General features: G+C 54.0%; 1 protein-coding gene across 1 annotated transcript in view; it reads right to left on the reverse strand.

Annotated features, from left to right (window-relative positions):
* Window positions 1–18,774, reverse strand: part of RAP1GAP2 (RAP1 GTPase activating protein 2) — a 213,424-nt gene that overhangs the window by 179,896 nt on the left and 14,754 nt on the right. The gene's annotated exons all lie outside the window — the stretch shown is intronic.

Here is an 18,774-nt window from a genome sequence, read left to right on the forward strand (position 1 = left end):
CTGTCCAGCGGCTCAGCTCTGCCACAAGCTCCCCATACACGCAACTACTGGGGCCCCAGGGAGGAGGGGAGCCGTGTCAGGGGCCACACGGTGAGGACACAGAGCTGCCCCAGCAATCACGAGTCAGCACCAAGCCCCTGAGCTGGGGGGTGGGATCCTTCCACCCTGAGTAAACTCCCAGCACCTTCTGATCCCAACAGCAAAATAAGCCACACCCGAGGCTCCTGGCCCAGGTCCCTCCTCCCAGCTTCTTCCCCACGGGCCCCCTGGGCCCCTTCCTTGGTGCTTCCACGAGGCCCCCAGGGGTCTCATTGGGTTCCTAACCCCCTCTGGTATGGAGACCCTCCTCCTCTCCCATTCAACTCACTGAAAGGGAGTAAGGTGGACCCAGGAGCAGATCCCTGCACTCTGCTCTAACATCCGTCACCCAGAGCAACCCAACTGGAAGCCCTATCCATAAGCCCTTACATTTTATATTTTCCCTAGGAATCTTTTTAAATTCTTACAACATCCCTTCGTTGTGGGTAAGGCAGAAATTCCCCATTTACACATGGAGAAACTGAGACCTGGAGAGAGGAAGTGTCCCATCTGGGTTCCTCAAAGAGCAGAAGAGTAGCAGCACCTTGCTTAACCCAGGGTTCCCAGCATGCCCTCTCACCCCACCACCCGCCACCCGCCACCCACCAACTCTCTGGGTCACACTCTGGGCCACAGCAGCCCCGGTCCCAGGACCCACGTCCACACCTACTCAGTCAACCGGGCTCCCACGGGGGTGTGGCCTCGGAGGGCAGGGTCTATGGCTTGGCAGGGCTGAGATGGGGAGATAGGGCAGCGCTGTGACACTGAGCTTTTCCCTTTCAGGAAACCAAGGTCCCCAGGTTCTTCCAGGTGCCATCTCTCTCCCCTCTCCCCTGCCCCATCCCATTCACTCTCATCACCTTGTCCACCAATGCTAGTGGACAACCACCCTGACATCCAACGGAGCTCCGAAAATACCACCCCCAAGATTCTTTTCACTGTCTGGTGTGGACCAGGGCTCCAGGAATCTGTAATTTAGCCCTCAAACAACTGCAATATCCCTTCCCTGCTGAAAGCCATCCCCACATGATAGCCACCCTAACCCTCCAGCCCCACCAGGAAGCTCTGCCATCCCATGTCTTGCAGCCCCTGTGCTCCCTCCCACTCTCCTTCACCTCTTATGCCCCCCACTACTGGCCACCCAGCTTCCACACCAGGACAGCCCTGGCCACCCTCCCCGCCTCAGCAGTGGGAACCTCTTCTTTGACAATGCTCCAAGCCTAGAAGCTGAAAGGAAACTGATAATGAAAACCACTAGACCCCGTTCCCCAGCTGAGGAGAAGCTGCCGGCAGCTGGTAACCAGAGACAAGTCTTTGACCTCAGTTTCCCCACTTTATGGCCTCATAGGGAGAAAAGAGCCTCTCCTTTGTCCCAGACAGAAACTTAGCAGCAAAAGGTGGCCCAGAGGGTCAGGCAAGAGGCTGGGGCACAGCCCCAGCTGCTCAGACTGGCTGTAGGGGGAGGGCAGGGAGGGGCCCCTGGCGACAGGCCTGCCCCCTCCTCTCACTGCTCACCCCTGCAGAGAGGAGACAGCCCAAAGGCCGAGCAGGCCACACACTCTCCTGGCCACGAAGTCACAGAGATGACCCAGACAGGAGCATAACACACATGCACAGACAAGAGCACACACAGGTCCAGAAGCTCCGAGGCGCAGACCGGCATCCGCTCAGAAGCGCAGAGGGCACATGTGGTCACGCGCCGGCACACCCACCCAGCCAGGCACACACCTCACACCCGGCCGCACAGACGTGCACACCTAAACACACAGTCCCAGATACACACGTGTTCACAGTCATCACAGATGCACATACACATATATGGAAACACATGACACAGAGGCCCACGTTCACCCGTCAGAGTCACACTCACACTGGCTCCAGCTCCGACCTCTGAATTCCCTAGAAGATTGTACCCAAGGGACAGTGAGGAAAAGCCTGGTGCTCCCCCCACAGGATCGTCCATCTCCATCCCGCCAAGCATCTGAAAGTACCCCCCCCACTGCCCCCTACAGACCAGGTCGCAGCCACAGGCTCAACCGGGCTTCACGGCCAGATTCGCTCCCACCTCTTCACCCGCCCTCCCATCTGTTACCCACCATCCGAAGCCCCCAAAGGAGACGCTGCGCTTCCTGCCAAACATGGTCGTGACGGAGGGGCCCCTGGTCCAGCGATGCCCCCGGGGCTGTTGGCAAGACTGCTGCGGCCTCGGAGCAGCGGGGTCGACAGCCACTGGCAAAGGGCGGGGCGCCCGGCGTGGCACCTCCCCCAACGCCTGCCCCCCAGCCCGGCTTCCTGTGGGTGAGGCCGCGGGGTGGGAGGGGTGTCCTGCCCCCCAGGACGCACCAAGACAGGCAGGGGAGGTCGCAGAGGGCAGCTTCCCCACGCCCGGAGGAACCCGCAGCTCCGGAAGGGGCTCGGCCGGCAGATTGCACCACAGCCCGGGTTGGCAGCTCTGCCGCACACAGCCCAGGCTGCCCGGAACCCAAGGAGGCCCAAGGATTCCCATGATTGTGCCTGGGAGGGGGAGAGAGACCTGGCTGGAAGGCTTAGGGAGCCGGGCCGACGCGGGCCCACACCGACTCCCTGGGGCTGCCAGAGGCGGGACCTTGGCCTTTCTGCCTCCACCGTACCAGATAAACCTGCCCCACACGTGCATGCATGTGGACACAAGTATACGTGCACCCACGTGGGCCCAGGGGCACACACACGTGCACATATATACGCACAGGACCCACGGGTACACCTAGGCGCACGCGTGCTCACAAACATCAGCAGACGCCGGCACACACGTGCACGCAGGTACTGCACGCTCACATGCAGGTGCGTGCATGTGACGTTTACAAAGACACCCGCACATCCACTCATACACATACAACTCCCCATACAAACACGCTCACACGCACACATCATACACGTGCACACACCTAGGCGCACGCTCAGATCGCACACACGCCTACAAGGCGCCCTCATGTACACAGGCACAGGCACAGGCACAGATCTGTACTGCTCAGATGCCCTTGAGCGTCTAGACAGAGGTCAGCAGTGCCGAGCTCCTGCCGGCAGTGGCAGAGGTGGCAGGTGGCACCGATGGGCACGTCTTTGCCTTTCTCACTGGAACCACAGGCTAGTCCTAATCTCTGTCTGCACCAGTGCTGACCGTGCCTGGTACACGGTAGGTGCTCACTAATGAGAGCCCCGTAGAAGAGGGCAGCACATACATACAGCAGCCTAGGGTAGAGGGTCACAGGCGGGGTGCCAGGTCCCCGCCCCTCCCAAGCAGTGGAGAAGCTTCCACCACTGGCCTTTCCCACTGGCCCACCTTCCCCGGAGCTGGGAGTCAGGTCCGCGCTGTGATGCCAGAGGGCCACCCCCAGGTTGTGGACAAAGGGCACAGGCATTTTTATTTTCTTGACTCCTCTGCTGCAGGGGATACAAGGGGCCTCAGGCCCTATGGGGGCAGCACAGGGTCCTGACCGAGTTCAGGGCTAGGGGTGGCAAGTGTGGGGTCTTGTGCTCCAGGGCAGCTGGCTGCTCAGCAGGAGCCTGGTGGTCCTTGGTTCAGGTTGCACCCTCCACCCTCACCTTCATCAGAAAAGGAAGGATCAAGTGGTTCACTCCCTAGGGTTGCATAGACCACCGGCTTCCCGCTGGACGTCCACTCCACCCAGATCTGTCACCCCTACTGCACCCACCCCACACTCAGGAGATGCTCAGCAGGTACCATGGACACCCTGGGTCCTGCCTGTCCTGCATCCTTTTGGCCTCCCTCTGAGCAAGACAGCTCTGTGCTCCATATCTGCCCCCAGGGGGGACACCTGGCCAGGCCTGGCCAACCAGGGCTTCACCCTCCTGGCTGCAGTGACTGGTTTGGGAGTGGGCGGGAGACCTAATCGGACCCAACGGGACTCTCTCCCTCAATGCTTCCCCCCCTCTCCTCCCCAGGGTTGCTGAACCACAGGATGGAGCACCAGGGTAAGCCAGAAACGGCTCACAGCCTCAGCCCAGGCGTCATGTGCGTTACTAATAACTAATAACCCACATTCCTTTTGCAAAGTACTTACTTTTTTTATCAATTAGAGGGAGTTCCTAGTGAGCCCATCATTGGAGCACATCATCTGACAGGCTTCCATGTGGGAGAGAGAGGAGGGGCTGCAGTCACAGCAAGCTTGGGCACTTCCGGCCTTCCGTCTTATCTATTCTTATCTGTACACACATGTGACCATGTGTGCTTGCTGACCACCAACATATTCTAGGGGAAGACACAGCTGACAGATTCAGGCCCGCCTAGTCTGCAAAGACACCCAGATAAAACCCAGGTAGGAGGCCACCTGGGCCAAATGTTCGCAGACCCAGAGGGGACACAGGCCCAAGCCCAAGCATCTGAAGGTCAGAAGGGCAGCCCAAGGACTAGGCAGGGAGGAGCATTTCAAGACCAGGCTGGATTCTCCCACCTTGCACGGCAGTCACAAAAGACACGGAGTCATGGGATTCAGACACCTGACCAAGGAGCGGCAATGGCCTGGCTGCATCAGCAGGAAGGGCACAGAACTCACAGCCTGGACTTGAAGTTGAGAGTCCAGAAGGGCCGGTGCCCTCTTCACCCCCCAGAGTAAGGGCCCAGAGAAAGAGAAGGGAAGTTCCCAGATAGCTTTCAATTTTACCGCATAAGCTCGGGAGGGAGGTGAGAGCCATTCTAGAGCCTCATCCACTCTCCTCTCCTCAGTGCTCAGGCTCCCAAGCTTTGGAGCTGTGTGACCTCCAGCAACTTACCTAACCTCTCTAGGCCTCAGTTTCCTCCTCCATAATAGGGGGTGGCTGCCACCAACCTCACAAGATTATAAATGAACATAAACACAGCACAGGGCTCCCATACCATTACCGGAGCTGTTATATGTACTATCTATTATGATTCCACCCCCTCCCTCAGTCCCACGCAGCTTCCAGCTGCCCCTCCTCTGACCCCTCTGTTCTTCTTCTGGGTGGAGGTGGGCAGCGAGGAGTCCATGGCTCTCTGGGAAGGACTGCAAGTCAAGAGAAAAGAGAAGCACGTTGTGTGCCAGGCCCAGCCCTCCTGCCCCACCAAGCACAGCCCAGCTTCCTCCCAAACCTCAGCTGACTCAGCATGTGGGCAGTCAGGGTGGAGATAAGGACAAGCTATGGGGACAAGGGGACCAGGGGCAGCACTGTGACTGTGAGTTGACTATGGGTCAGCACTGACCTTTCAATCTCACAACCACCTCTGAGATAGCACCACTTTATCCCCATTTTACAGATGGTGACACTGAGGCACAGAGAGGTTAAGGAACCTGTGTGATGGTGGCAGAGCCAGGTCTGACTCCAGAGCCCAAGTTCTCAGCCACTGTTCTGTACAATGATCTGCATCATCAGATCAAACCTGCCCCACTGACTCTGGAACCTACAGCAATGCCCAGTTCATGCAACGCCCAGTTTACAGATGGGGAAACGAAGGCCCTGAAAGCAAAGCTCAGCTCAACAGCCAGGAAAGAACAACAACGAAGCAGGAAAGAGCACGTGCCTGAGTCCTTCTCACCTGAGGTTGCTCCTTGCCCTTCCACAGAGGAAGGGCCCACTTTGGGTCATCAAGTCACAAGGCCCTGGCTTCCCCGGTGGAGGCCTGTGGGTATTTCTGGTCCAGCTGAGGGAGCAAGTACCAACCAGAGCCCCAACCCCAGGACAGAGCTCCAGGGAACCCACCCAGTTCTCTGGATTTTAGAGAAACATGGAGCGGAGAAAGCTGGCTGGGATCAGAGGAGGAGAAGCAGCCCAGGCCCCTGCCAGGAGCCCCTCCATCATATCTGCAGTCCCTTGAGGGCAGGAGGGAAGGGAGAGACAGTGTGGTTTCCTCCACTTCAGCAGCTCTGTCCTCGCAGCCACCAGCAGGAGGTAAAAGATGAAACAAGCTCCTTTCCCAGGCGTGGGGATGAGGCAGTTACAGGAAGCTGAGGAAACAGATGTCCCGAGAGAAGCAGGCACTAGATCATTCAGCCTGGATCCTCCCCCACTCCAGACAACATAAGCTGGCATCAGTACCGACCCCGTAAGGCTCAGCTCTCCTCCTATCTCGACCACTGAATCACCTTGAGCAGGTCACGTGCTCTTTGGAGGCTTCAGTTGACCTTGCCTCAAAGGGGAGGCTAGATTAGCCTCTGCTTCCTTGATAAACCAGGTGAGGACAAAGCACAGTGGCAGAGAAGGACACTCTGATCTCCAAGAAGACAGGGTGCCATGGTATTCAGAGCCAGCAGACCCACACTGGTTGGGAATCTACACCTTGGGATGGAGATAAAATGACATCTCACATCTGCATTGTGATTTACAGTGCCCTGATCACTTCCCCCCTCACGCTGTCTCAAGGGCTAGACTGAATTTCCCATTGCACAAGTTCTGAAAAGCAAGATGATGAACAAAAAAATTACAAGAGAAGCGCTTGTGAAAACTCAGTTCCAAGAGCAGGACCCCAACATATGACAGTTGTGCAATTTATTCTGATTTGTTCAGTAACGCCGTCTACCAAGAGAACTCCCAGCAACACGTGGTTGTGAACTAAAGAAGCTGCAACATGTACCATTATTTTAAATTATTTTTAAATAATAATAAAGTATTTTTACCCATCAGATAAGTTAAAAAAAAAAACCTTGATAATGGTGTGAGGATGTAAGGAAACAGGCATCCCACCATTAGTGTGTAGATATTTGGCAAGATCTATTAAAATATTAAGTGCACATACTGTTTGTGCCAACACTTCTGTTTTTAGAGATTTATCCGGGGAATTCCCTGGCGGTCCAGTGGTTAGGACTCTGCACTTTCACTACAAAGGGCCCGGGTTCAATCCCTGTTTGGGGAACTAAGATCCCACAATTTTCGTGGCACGGCCAAAAAAAAAAGAAGAAGAAAAAGAGATTTATCCTACTGGTAAACTCATACAAGCTGACAAGACCTATGCACACAGATGTTAACTATATCATTGTTTATAATAGCAAATACAATTAGTAACATAAATAACCATCATTTCACGATATTGTGGAACAAGCATACAATGGAATACTGTGTAGCCATTGAAAAGAAGGAGGAAGGATTTATATGTGTTACTACATAAAGATATCCTAAAAACTAAAAAAACAACAAACAGGGGCTTCCCTGGTGGCGCAGTGGTTGAGAATCCGCCTGCCAATGCAGGGGACACGGGTTCAATCCCTGGTCCAGGAAGATCCCACATGTCGCGGAGCAACTAAGCCCATGCGCCACAACTACTGAGCCTGTGCTCTAGAGCCCGTCAGCCACAACTACTGAGCCCGCGTGCCACAACTACTGAAGCCCACGCACCTAGAGCCCGTGCTCGGCAACAAAAGAAGCCACCGCAATGGGAAGCCCACGCACTGCAACGAAGAGTAGCGCCCGCTCGCTGCAACTAGAGAAAGCCCGCGCGCAGCAACGAAGACCCAACACAGCCAAAAATAAAGAAATAAAATAAATTTATTTTAAAAATTAAAAATTAAAAAATTAAAAAACAAAAAGACACAGAACAGGGACTTCCCTGGTGGTCCAGTGGTTAAGAATACACCTTCCAATGCAGGGGACTTGGGTTCGATCCCACATGCCACGGGGCAACTAAGCCCGCATGCTGCAACCACTGAGCCCGAGCACCTCACCTAGAGAGCCCACATGCTGCAACTCAGACCCGACGCAGCCAAAAACAAATAAATAAATAAAATTAAAAAAAAAAAAAGACAGAACAGCTCATATAATAGGATCCCATTAGTTTAAATAAATACATAAATTCTTAGATATGCCTAGACAATTTCTGGAAGGAAACATAAGCAATGGTCCAAGACTGGTTACCTCTGAAGAATGGGACTGGAACTGGAAAAGTGGGGGGGAAGAACCTTTTCACTTTATGTCCTCCTGTGCTGCTTGATTTTTTTTTTTTTTACCAAGAACATGTTATAATTTAAAGAAAAAGTGTTAAACAGATGGTTTGCTAAGAAGAAGAAGAAAGAAGATGAAGACGAAGAGGAGGAGGGGTGGGGTGGAAGCTACAGAAGCTCATTTCTTTAAAACCTTCTTAAACTATTTAGAGCTCAGACTGACTGCTGACCCTGGTCCTGAGGTCACCTCTTCTACCCTGAAGGCAAGTCTGTCTTGCCCCAGAGAGGTAGAACCCAGGTCTCTCTCTCTCTCAGTATCTGACTCCAGATGGTTCTTCCATCCACTCTGGTTGTTTTGTTTGTTTTGTTTTGTTTTTTGGCTGCACCACTCGTCTTGTGGGATCTTACTTCCCTGACTAGGGATTGAACCCGGGCCCTCAGCATTGAGAGCACAGAGTCCTAACTGCTGGACCACCAGGGAATTCCCCATCCACTCTGCTTTTAAGCATAGTTTGTCTTTCAATCTTAAGTAAGAAAACCCCAAGGAGACCAATATACCACTTTGCTGGGGGAAATTTGACAGTTCACGTCAGAATCCTTACCTTCATGCCAAGAAGCTTCTAGAGTGCAGATCATGGCCAGTTTGGGGATCTGGGTGTTGGTTTTACATGGGTATGTCAAGCCTGTGGAAATCCATCAACCTGCACACTTACAACCTGTGCACTTCTCTGTATGTATATTATGCTTCAATAGGAAGTTTTTTTTTAATATGCATACCTTTTGACCTAGAAATCCCAAGGGGAAAAAAATCAGAGCTGTGTGCCAGGTTGTACTTTTGAGGGTCTCCAGCTCATTGTTGTCCTAACTATGAAATGCTGGGAACAATCTAAATTTCCAACAGTAGGAGTAGGTTAGAGAAAGACAACATCTCTCAACAATACAGTTCATCTCAGCCAACCAACCACAGATAGAAAATATTCGGGAAAAAAATTGCCATAAAATTCCAAAAGCAAAACTGGAATTTGCCATGCTGGCAACTATTTACATAGCATTTACATTGTATTAGGTATTATAAGTAATCTATACATGATTTAAAGTATATGGGAGACCTAACTGACCATCAACATATGAATGGATAAAGATGATGTGGTATATGTATACAATCGAATACCACTCAGCCATAAAAAACAATGAAATTTTGCCATTTGCAACAACTTGGTGGACCTGGAAGGTATTACACTTAGTGAAACAAGTCAGACAGAGAAAGACTGTTATCATTTATATTTCAAATCTAAAAATAAAACAAAAGAATGAATATAACAAAACAGAAACAGACTCACAGATATAGAGAAGAAACCAGTGGATACCAGTGGAGAGAGGGAAGGTGGTGGGGGACAAGATCAGGGTAGGGAATTAAGAGGTACAAACTATATTTTATAATAAATTTAAATGGAGTATAATCCTAAATTATTTTTAAATTTAAAAAATAAAGTATAAGGGAGAATGGCATAGGTTATATGCAAATTCTACACCATTTTATATACGGGACTTGAGCATCACAGGATTTTGGTATACTGTGGGGAGCAGGTTGGGGGGCAGTCCCAGAAGCAATCTCCCATGGATACTGACGGATGACTGCATATGTGATGCCAGGGCAAACAAGGTACAGTAAGTCTCTGAACAGAATGCAACAGGCTAACTAATATGCTCAGGACTATATCGTTCAGGAGGTGAGATTAAAGATCATGATTTGTTCTTCTTTGTGCTTTCCTGAACTTTCTAAGTTTTCTGAAATAAGCAGGTTTTGCTTTTATAATTAGAAAAACACAATAAATGCTATTTAAAATAACGACAAATAAAAGGAAGTAAAAGGAAGCAAGAAAGGGGGCGGGCCCAGTGTTATAAAATAGTGGTTCTCACATGCTCCAGGTGTGAGAACCACCTGGGGCTTGAATAGCATGGGTTCAAACCCCAGCCCTGCTGCTTGCAAGCAGTGTGAACTTGGGCAAGTTCCTCAACCTCTCTGTGCCTCAGACCAGACTCACCATCTATAAAATGGGGACACTAATGGTACCTGCCTCATAGGGCTGTTGGGAGGGGTATATGAGTTAATCGGGTTAAGTCTTCAGAGCAGTGTCTGGCACAGATCTGTAGACCTGTTAGCCAGTGCAATGGCTAAAATTCGGATCCCATCGTTCTGGGGTAGGGTCATGGAATCTACATCTTTAACAAACTCCCCAGATGATTCTAATCCAGTGAGAAACACTGGAATGAAATCCACTAGGATACTCCCATTATCTTTGGGGGCCCTGGAGTTATCTGTAGGAAAGCTTCGGAACTAGGAGTTGTCTAAAGGAGATCACAAAGCCAGCTCTTCGCTCTCCCCCATTCAGCTGTGTCACTCCCCACCCTCCCCTACTACTGCAGAGCCTCACCTGGATTCTTCCCTCTCCAGATGGGAGAGAAGGTAGGTGTCGGCGCCCTCTACAGGCAAGTCTGGGTAGTGCAAGGAGGAAAAGAGGGCATCTTCTTGCTTATATTTCTAGGATGGCAGCCATACTGCCCCCTGGCAAAAGGGATTGAGGGATGGAGGAATTCTCTGTATGGCAAGAGATAAGCAACAACCACCTGGTGTCAGAGCACATGGGTTCCAGCCCTGATTCTGACGTTAAATGTGGCTGTGGGGAAATCGCTTAAACTCCCTCCGCCTCACTTTGTTCATCTATAAAGAATAACTGGGCTTCCCTGGTGGCGCAGTGGTTGAGAATCTGCCTGCTAATGCAGGGGACGCGGGTTCGAGCCCTGGTCTGGGAAGATCCCACATGCCGCAGAGCAGCTGGGCCCGTGAGCCACAATTACTGAGCCTGCGCGTCTGGAGCCTGTGCTCCGCAACAAGAGAGGCCGCGATAGTGAGAAGCCCGTGCACCGCGATGAATGAGTGGCCCCCGCTTGCCGCAACTAGAGAAAGCCCTCGCACAGAAACGAAGACCCAACTCAGCCATAAATAAATAAAATAAATAAATAAATAAAAATTAAAAAAAAAAAAGAATGCCAACATTTCCTGAGTATTTCCCATGAACCAGTTACGCCATGATTTGATTTCATTTAATCCTTACCATAACCATGTCCTCCATCCTGGTGAGGAAATGGAGCCTCAGAAAGGTTAAGAGATGTGCCCAAGGTCACAGGGCTGGCAGGTGGCAGCAGCAGAATTCAAACCCAGAGCCTCTACTTTTAACAATTCTGCCATTTCTATAGAGAATGAGGGCAGTGCTAGATGTGAGATACAGGCAGGCTGGGCTCCAGCAAACCCCTAGATTTTCCCTGGCTCCCTGCCAATGCCCAGCTGAGGAGTACCCCAACCTGGGCCCGGACAAGGAAACCCTGAGATTCCTCCCCGGGCCTGGCAAGCCAGGCTGGGGAGTCATTCTTCTGGCAGATGAACAGTGACTCAGATGGAGGCAGGCAGGGGGAACAGAGAAAAGGAGGGAGCTACACACAAAAAAAGGCCTGCACCTCAAACACAGCATGTTCATTTACCCTGACTTCCCTGGATAAAGATGGGGGTCCTCGTGGGATCTGTGCCTCCAGACCCAGAGGAATCCTGCTGGAGTCCCAGCTTCGTGGCATCTCCACCAACCCTGTCTCTTGCCCCTTTGAAGGGAGCAGGGCTGACTTAGAATCACATGATAAAAGGAGACAGATAAGGCCTTTTCCACTCAGGGTCCCCTCTTCTTTCCCCATCACCGGCCCCACCCTCAGAAGGACTCTGCACAGGTAGGTGCCTCCTGTATTACATGAGAGTTGGGGGTGGAACTGGGGCTGGAACCTGCAGCTCGGTGAAAACCTGGACCAATGCCTTACCTGAGGCCAAGGGGATCCGTGGGTAGAAGTGTAGTCACCGCTAAATAACCCAATGAATACGAAATAACCCAATACATACTGATGGTGTTCCCACTTTACAGATGGAGAAATTGGGGCACAGAGAGACTAAGTAATTTGCTCAAGGTCACACTCCGAAGAAGTGGCTGTGGCAGACTGTATTTTCCAAAGATGGCCCCACCATCCCATAATATATCCCCATTCCACATGCTCTTCTTACCCTGTGACATTAACACCCTTCCATTAAGCGGTGGGGTATACGTTCCCCTCTCTTGGATCCTGGTGGATCTGTGACTCTGGCAGAAGTGAAGCTGCATCATTTCCAAGGCCAGGTAAGAAAAGGTGAAATAGCTTCTGTCTGGCTCTTTCTTGCCCCTAATCCAGCCAGCACACTGTGAGGAAGCCCAAACTAGCACGCAGAGGGGGCACACAGAGAGGCCTGTGTGGCGAGGAACTAAGACCTCATGCCAACAGCCAGCACCAAATGCCAGACATGTGAGCAGCTGAGCCTTCAGACAATCCCAGCCCCTGGACTTTGAGCCACCCCAGAAGACAATGGCAGAGCAGATACAAGTATCCCCACAAGCCCTGCCCAAACTGCAGATTCCTGAGCAAAATAAACATCACTGTTGTTTCAGGCCATAAGCTTCTGGACGGTTTATTATGCAGCATCTGATAACCAGAACAGTGAACCAAGCGAGCTGGCTCCAGAGCTGTGTTCCCGGCCACCCTGCAGTGGTCCCTGCTGTGAAAGACAATGTAGAGAAGGGCTACAGAGCTTAGGTCTGGAGTCAGACATACCTTCATGTATTCAATCATTCATCCATTCATCAAATGTTTATCACATCCCTACTTTGTTCCAGGCTCTCTGCTAGTGCTGAGGGTATTTCAGTGAACAAGACAGACAAATCCCTGGGGGGGACTAGGGGTGGGGAGGTGGAGGACAAGAGAGGGATAACTTTACAACAGGTATTTACAATAGGGTGATGTGATCCAAAGGGGAGTGGGGGGTGGGTGGGGAGCTCTGTTTAGAGGGGATGATCTGAGTCGGCCTCTCTGAAGGAGAGACTGTAAGGATGAGATGGATGCAGCTTTGTGAAGAGTGGAGGGCACAGCAACAAGTGTCAAGAATAGACCCAGCTTCAGGTCCTGGCTCCACTACTTACTAGCTGTGTGACCTTGTGGAAGTGACCCAGCCTCTCTGAGCCTCCACTTCCTCATAAGATGGGGATGCTTTCAGAAGCCACCTCATTGGATTGTTCTGAGGAGCCAATGAGCTAATACATGTATCTTGTGAGTTCAGGGCCTGGCACAGGAAGAGATCCATAAATTTAAATGATTATGCTGAGGCCAAGGCTGCCAGTGGGATGCCTGGAGCCTCAGAGACCATTCTGCTCCCCATCAGAAACTGCCAGGCATGGCTACGAGGGAAGAGAATATGGACAGTGGAGGTGCGGGAGCCTTCCCACTGCTGCACTGGTGCCCAAGCCCCTGAGGATGGGTGAAGTGGAGGGGGGTGCACACACCTCCCTGAAGATGCTGACACATAGCCTGGCTTCATAGCCTGCCACCCGCTGCAGCCGTCCTGACTCATCTCCTCCACCCAGGGCTCACCCACCCATCACCCTCAGCTCAGAGCTTGAAGGATGGGGCTGGAGATGGGACTGGTTGTCTCTCCCCAGGCCCCACCTGAACAGCAGTGGGCACCCACACAGCCAGTGGGGGAGAAGCAATTTCCTCAAGGCAGAGGGAGGGACAGGGACAGGAATCCCGGAAAGAGGGCAGAGCTGGGCAGGGCAGAAGACTCAGGGGCCTCAGGGGGCCAGGAAATCCTGCTGGGTAAAGTATCACCAGCCATCAGACCTGCACACCCACAAAGACCCTGGAGAGCGCCGGGTCGTGGCCAACTCACATACCCAGAGAAAAGAAAACAAATAAGCCGGGGCACAGCACAATGCACACAGAGACATGCTCAGAGGCCCACAGGTAACCACACAGAGATGTGCAGACACAGTGATCCAGCAACACGCCCTCCAGGGACCCGCGTGTACAGATGCGCACGCACGCACAGGTGTACCTCGCTGTGCCTGACTGCCTGTCACTCCCCTCCAGCTCTTGCTCACTACCAGTCATCTCATTGGCAGGGTCCCCCAGGTGCCCATACCTGATGCCATCTGCTGACCCAGACTTGGTAGGGCCCAGCTAGCGCACCCAGCATGACCCGGGAAGGAGGCTGACAGCCCTGGATCTGGACTAGGGGAGGGGGTGGAACACCAGCCAGCCCGGAGAGCAGGAGCAAGTTCAGAACCCAAACCAGGTCTCAGGCCAGGCTCCCCAGAGCACTGTCCTTGCCTTGGTGTCCCACCTGCCTTGGGAGCCCCAGTGGCCACTTTGCATCTTGAGAAGATAGACTGGAATCTCTTTCTAACTTATCTATAAGGCCTAAAGCGTGGTGGCAAACACAGTAAAAAAAACAAACAATAACAACAACAAAAAGAAAGTGTAGCATGGCAGACTGAGATCAGACATGATCCAGAACTTCTCACTAGAGAAGCACCAAGGCATTGAAAAAGGTGTGCGCAAGAAGAGAGTGTCATCTGGCTCTTTAAAAGGGGAGGAGGGACTTCCCTCGTGGTCCAGTGGTTAGGGCTCTGCGCTTCCACTGCAGGGGGCACAGGTTCAATCCCTGGTCAGGGAACTAAGATCCTGCATGTCGCAGCGCGGCCAAATAAAATAAAATAAAATAAAATAATTAAAAGGGAGGAGATGGATAAGCTGGCATTACTGATTCTTTTTTTTACTAAACTTATTAAAAACAAAAGGAGTCCCAAATTACAGAGGTCAGAGGAGTCTTTAAATGACTGTAAATGAAGACAGTAGCTGTTGCAACCGCCCAGCCTAGGCTAGGTGTGACCTTGCCTGAAGGCAGAAGGATGGACACCATGACCTTTGTATTGCCAGCCTGAGCTGCTCCTGCATAAGCAAGAGGCAGCTGGACACCTTCCCCACTGTACAACCTCCCCCTGGGGAGGGCCACGTTGCCCAGAGATGGGAGAGGATAGGAAGACAAGGGTCACCGTGGTACCATGGCAATGGATCTTGGCAGAGGTACATCCTCGCCTTCTCCAATCACCGCTCACAACGGGACCCAAGTGTTTGCTGACAGCACCTCACCTGCCAACGTGGGTGGTGGCCCAGGAGGAGCAGGTAGATGCACTGGAAAAAGGAAAAGGAGGGAGCTTATAGGTGCTGTACCCTGAAATAGGATACCTGCCCCGGCTTATGCCCTAAGGCGCCCCCCAACTAATCCTCAACCAGTGCCGTCCCTTCCCTCACACCACCTCGTCGCTCTCCCACCGGCCCAGCCTGTCCCTGCCACTCCAGACACCCCCCAATCCTCGACTCACCCCACAACCCCGGTTCTGCCATCAGTCTGGGCCACTCTCTGCCAACCCGCTCTCCCCTCCCTTCTTGTTCATTTTCTCTCGCCCTCCCCCACCCCTGTGCCCTGTCCTCCCCACTGACTGTGGCCCAGACCAGTGCCCACGACCATCTGCCAGCTCCAAACGCCAGCATCTGCCCTCTCGCCACCCGTCCTTCAAACACCTGCTTCTGAGCTGCCTGCTCCCCTCGCCCCTCTGCCCACCCTCCAGGCTCTCGTGTCCTCCAGGGGACAGAGCCCAGGGAAAGGCACATATGAGCAGCTATAGAAAACAGATGAGGAGAAAGAAGGATGTCCTCCTCAACCAGCTCCCAGGTCAGGACACCCAGCGTGCCCTGGACCCCCACCCATTGTTGTCTCCAATCCACAGAATGTGAAGCAGAGCCATTCAGGGGTTCTGGGAGACTGGGCCACAGCTCCAGGAGGAAATGACCAGGTCAGGTGTCTGGCCCCTGAGCCCAAGAGTCTCTGACTAGGAGGGGGGTCTTTAGAGGTCACCTAATCCAGCCCCCTCCTCCACTTAAGTGAATGAATATCTGGGCCACCCAGAAGGTGCTGTCTTCCCAAATATACAGAAATATTCCATTCACAGAGCTCTCGCTATGGACCCATCACCATGTTCAAAAACTTAGTAGTATTTTATTTAATACCCGTAACCCCCAGATAAGGAAACTGAGGCTCAGAGAAGATAGGAAATTTGCCCAAGGTCATGCAGTGTCGGACACCTCAGGGTGGACTTCAGACCCTCTCGATCCCACTTCTTACTCCAGCGACTTCTGCAATGACCGGTTCCCTGCAGGCTTTGAGAGCACACATGGCAATGCTTCTTCGAGGACCCAGCGGGACCGTCTTTGAAGCCGCAGTGCGGGATGCCCACACGAACCCACTGGGGCCTCACGCGTGCAGCCTGGAAGCACATGGGAGTTAATGTCCACGGACGGAACAGAGCTGATGGATGCACACGTCCCTGTTTCTCTCCCCAGCAGGGCAGTTCTGAAACGCATCCCGTAAGGCTTCTCAGGAGACCTCCCAGGACAGAGCGGTAGTAAGATAAAAAGAAAGCATCCTCGGGTTCTGCTTTGGGGGAACACAAGTGGAAACACAGAGAGTGGTGGAGCTGGGATTCAACCCAGGTCTGCTCTGCTGCTGCCACCACCATCCATGCTGGGGTCCCCTTCCCTCGAGGTTCAAGTCATTCTGAACCACAGTGGCTCAGCCACACTTGATCCAGACAGGATCATGGTTGGCGTGGGGACGGGATGCCTGCAGCAGCAGGGTCATCTTCTCTGGAACTGAGGCCACCTCCCGACAAATCGCCTAACAGCCTGGGCTGAGCGGGATTCCCAGCTAGCTGTGCCCTGGCCCTACTCAACTTTAGCATCTGCCTCTGCCCAGAAATTTGGTGACTCTTTTAAGTCCCCCATCCCATCCAATCCTTCCCACACCCTGCCCCCTCCCCAGTCCTCAACATCTTAGAAAGGAGGGGGAACCTGAGGTAGTTTCTGGAAGCCTGAGCAGCTAGATCTAGCAGATACCCACCCTGCCCCACACTTAGAAAATCCAACACACTCGCTTGGAGGTGAGGGCAGAGCTTCCCCCAACTCCTGCCCAGGTCTCAAAGATGTGCTGGGACTTTCCAGGGGGAAAACACTGCTGGGGACCTCACATGCCCTGAGTCACTCCCAGCTTCCCAGCCCCAGGCAGCTGTGAGCTCTCTGTTTACTCCTCACTCTGCAGCGGGAAGAACGGGGCGGGGCGGTGCCTTCTCCCCTCTCCATGGGAAACTGAGGCGCCTGGGGCTTAAGGGACAGCCCCAGGGTCACAAAGCATGAAAAGAACCAGAGGGCCCTGGCGCCCAGCCCAGGACAACCCTATTATTCCCTATGGAGGCTGCTCCGATGGGGGCCACTCAGCAGAGGCAGATCCCCACATTCAGAGCCCAAACCCCACTTGCATATAAATGCCCTTTGGTTTGTTAAGAAGGGTGTAGAGGAGCTATAGAAAACAGATGAGGAGAAAGAAGGATGTCCTCCTCAACCAGCTCCCAGGTCAGGACACCCAGCGTGCCCTGGACCCCCACCCAAGGCAGGCACCCCACGCTCATCCACCCAGGGCCTCCAGAAATGAGCATCAGGCTGATGATCCTGGCCCGGCCCCAAAGGTCCACAAAGGCCTCTCAGACAGCACCCCACCATCCTAGCTCCCCTCCCTGCAACAGGCACAGGTTGGAGCGGGCATGGGGTGGGGTTTATGTCCTTTCGGAAAAAAACAAACCAACCCAGCCTAGCTACAGGGTCCTTCTGGGGGTCCTGGCTTTTTCCTTTCACAACCACCTGTAAACACCCCACCTCTGAGCTCCACCTCGGTCAGCTTCTCCACCTCGGTCAGCTACACACTCCATACAGGATGTGTGTGCGCCATGACCCACCCGTAGGGATGTCTGAGGACAGTCACCCCGCCTCCCAAACAACCCACTACGCTGAACTGCTCCGTGGAATCGCAGCGCAGGGCTCACACGCGTCCACACGAGCTGATTTCTCTTTGCAAACACCTGCATTTGCACTCACAACATACACCCCAATTCCACCCTGGGTTCAGACCCACCCAGGACTCGCGTCCTGATCCCTGCTGACTACGGGATTACCACCCAGCCCCGAATCCGCTGACCTTCTGTGAAGCCGGCGCCCGGGGCTCACTCCTCGACGTGGACGGAATGGCAACAGTCTGTCGCGGCGGCTCTCTCGGCCCGTGTGCCCGCGGCGGCGGCGTCCCCCTTCTCCATCCGGCGGCGAGCCCCCTCCTCCTCGGCGACGGGCTGCCCTGGCCGCCCGCCCCGCCGCGCGCACCGTCACCGCGGCGCGCACGCGCGCACGCGCGCACCCCGGCCGCGGCTCGCCGGGCACAAAGCGGCTTCCCCTGCCCGCCGCCGCCGCCGCCGTCGCCGCCACGCGCACACCTGGCAGTCGCGCCCCAGCCGCCGGAGCCGCGCTCGCCGCGGGAAAGCCCGCGCCTGGCCGAGGCGGGGCCCTCCTGCCGCCCTCCGCGACGCCGCCGCCTGGGTCCGCGCCCCGGTTCCGGCAGTGCCCACCCGACTCACCCCGCGCCGCAGCCGCGTAGCTGCCGGAAAGTGGGGGGGAGACGGAGGGGCGGGCACGAGCGGCAGGAGAGGGCGCGGGGGCGGAGGCGGGGCCGGTACGGCGAGTGCGGGGTGCGGCGCCCGCGGGATGCTCCCGTCGCCGCCGCCAGGGGACTGCCCGAGGCGGCTCCTCGGGAACAAAGGCGCGGGGAGGGGCAGGCGCGCCCAAGGGACCCAGGGGAGCGGAGGAGGGGACAGCCCACCGGCCCACAGAAGTTCCTGGAGGATGGGGCCCGGGCCGGTGGGGAACGGAGGTGAGGAAAGATCTGCGGGTTCCGGTGGATTGAGGAAGACACCGCGGTTCTCGCCAGCTCTGCGTGCGGTGGGGCTGGAGAGGGGGTTCAGTGCTA

Source organism: Balaenoptera acutorostrata, chromosome 20, assembly GCF_949987535.1.
Source record: "Balaenoptera acutorostrata chromosome 20, mBalAcu1.1, whole genome shotgun sequence".
NCBI lineage: Eukaryota > Metazoa > Chordata > Mammalia > Artiodactyla > Balaenopteridae > Balaenoptera > Balaenoptera acutorostrata.